Source organism: Penaeus japonicus, unplaced genomic scaffold (assembly GCF_977035675.1).
Source record: "Penaeus japonicus unplaced genomic scaffold, GWHDUDI00000001_assembly GWHDUDI00000038, whole genome shotgun sequence".
NCBI classification, from domain to species: domain Eukaryota; kingdom Metazoa; phylum Arthropoda; class Malacostraca; order Decapoda; family Penaeidae; genus Penaeus; species Penaeus japonicus.
In genome coordinates, this window is record NW_028234440.1 from 7,788,051 (window position 1) to 7,790,550 (window position 2,500).

Below are 2,500 nucleotides of genomic sequence, written 5' to 3' on the forward strand. Positions count from 1 at the left end.
CACGGTGGTTGGCACTTGTAGATAGTACTTCTGGGGAGTTGGTACTATGAAGTAATTGATGCTGTTCATACCTTGATGGTCAGAAAGTGTTGACAACGCACTCGCTGATGAAAAGCAGTTGTAGAAACGCTGTGATATGCAAGAGCTTAACGTCTCCCCGGGAAATAGAAGCCTGTGTTAGCACCCACGTTTCCGAAGGGCGTGTTCACGTTGGCTCCTGCACCAACATTCCCGTACGGTCCCCAAGGATGGTTGTTGTAGGATGCTCCTGCATTGGCGTTGGCACCGAATCCTCCGGGTAGGTTGACACCCGAGTTGAAATCCCAGTTGAATTGCGGCATTGCAGTTGCCAAGCTCAGCATACATAATAGGAACACGAGCTTCAGCATCTGGGGAAGAGAGAGCGGGTTTTCTTAATATGCGGGATAGGAAATCTAATAGGATGGTTGGAAGAAAGGGTGATAGGATATTTGGAAGGAGGAGAAACAGGATGGTTGGGAGGAGAGGATAATAGGGTGGTTGTTAGAAACAGTAAGATGACTGAGGAAAGAAAGAAAGAAAAAAAAAGGATAAATAAAATGCTTGGAAGGAAAACTATTCAAAAGTTAACAAAGTTAGTGTTCCGAGTTTATCTTAAACCATTGTGAATTATCTTTTTAATTAAGTATCGAGTGTTAGACCATATGAATCATTAATCCAAGATTTCATTGTGGGTTACTCACGTGATCTCTCCCGACCACTTTTTTCTTAGGAAGACCACTACGGTGAAAGAAATTAATTAGTGAAGCGTCTGTTTTAAGGTGAAATATTTTACCTGTGTATTTATTATCGTCGTTATTTTCATGGTTACTATCATTATCTTAATTATTGTTGATAACTTTATTTCTTTATTGTTGATGTTATTTTATCATTATTATTATCATTATTGTCAGTATCGTTATCATCATGGCTGTTATTATCATCATCACTATTAATACCATTCCTATTATCATCATCACTATCATTATTCTTTTTATAATCATATGCAAATAATAAGTTATAGGATGGTTGTGGAAACGAGCGATAGGAGAGACAGTAGATAGACAACAATAGGTGGTTGTAAGATGGAGTGATAATGATAGGAGAGATATAGTAATAGGCTGGGTATGGGCACGAGTAATAGGATAGTGGAGAACCATTAATATCCTAATTGTATTAAAGAGGGGACAGGAGGGTTGAAAAAAGCTATACAATAATTGGAGAAGAAAGTGATAGGATGGACGGGAGATAGAATGATGGTTTGATTGGGGGATGATTAACCAATTGATTAAGAAAATAATGATTAAATATTGATTTTTTATGATGTCTTTGATTATGGTCTTATGAGTAAAGTTAGTTGGAATGAACGGTAATAGGAATTATGCCTATTTTAAGTTGTGTGTGTGTAACGTCTGTTTGTCTGTGTGAGTGTGTCTGTGGGTGTGGGTGTAATTCTAGGTTCTTCCTTACACCATATAAAATGGTAAGTAAATGAATTGATATGATATGCATGATATGTATAAAAGACAAAACTGATATGATATATTTTGAAATAAAATTGATGGGACGATAATAAAAGATATGTAATTAACATTTTAGTAGTTACATCAATTACTGATATAATTCTCTTCTCTAATTTCCACGAGAAACAGAAAGGTAAAGCCACTGTATGCGTTGAACATCTAATATGTCTTGCACTTCCATATATTTTTTTTTTAATCATACACACATTTCATTCCTTATGTTATTTTTTCATACCATCACTCAAACTATTTCACTGATTCAAAAACTACTTCTCTCAAAACTGATACTCCTTACCTACTGTTACCACTTCCATCACCGTTTCCCGTATTTCAACACAGTTTTGTTGCTTCGCTTACCTCTTCGTGTGTGTGTGAGCCGAGTCTTCTATGAGTTCCGTTGAAACGTCGTAACCTGAGGATGAAACTTGGCTTATATATGTATCCCCATCCAGGTAAAAGGGGGTAGTTAACCCGACGGTGTTGCCAGTTCTTGTGCTTCCTTGCGCTTGCCTTTTTCCAACCTTTCCAGAGCACTTTATAATGTGGAAATGATTAAAGAACGTAGTTTAGATACGTATTTTTCGTTTGTTTATACTTTACTCGTCGTTGGGGAAAAAAAAAGAGTGAATGGGGGATTGAATAGTTTATTTAAGTATTCCGAAACCCTTTCCAATGATGGTATTGGATCCGGTTCTTCGTTCAACTACCGGTCTGGTCCCGAAGGCTTCTCCTTCTGTCTCTCGTCTTGCTTGGAGTTTTGCTTGTAATAGTACTATTAGCGATCGGTAAGATATGACTAAGCGATGACAGACCGATGGATGTGATCTTTGTACTCTCGTATCGTTCACAATGATGGGAAGTTTTGGTAGGTTATCGATCCAGTTTTGTTTTGTTTTTTTTTCTTCTTTTTCTTTTTACCTCTTTTTTTTTTTTCTTCTTCTAGGGATTGATAGTTTGTA

At 37.0% G+C, this 2,500-nt stretch overlaps 1 long non-coding RNA gene across 1 annotated transcript in view; it reads right to left on the reverse strand.

Annotated features, from left to right (window-relative positions):
• The window catches only part of LOC147467073 (uncharacterized), a 2,686-nt gene extending 705 nt beyond the window's left edge, over nucleotides 1–1,981 (reverse strand). The window contains exons 1-2 of the long non-coding RNA XR_015190686.1: nucleotides 1,899–1,981; nucleotides 1–389 (exon numbers count right to left, since the gene is read on the reverse strand). The exon at nucleotides 1–389 is cut by the window's left edge and continues 705 nt beyond it. This is a non-coding gene — a long non-coding RNA (uncharacterized LOC147467073). The remainder of the gene's footprint in view (nucleotides 390–1,898) is intronic.
• Nucleotides 1,982–2,500: the final 519 nt, after the last annotated feature.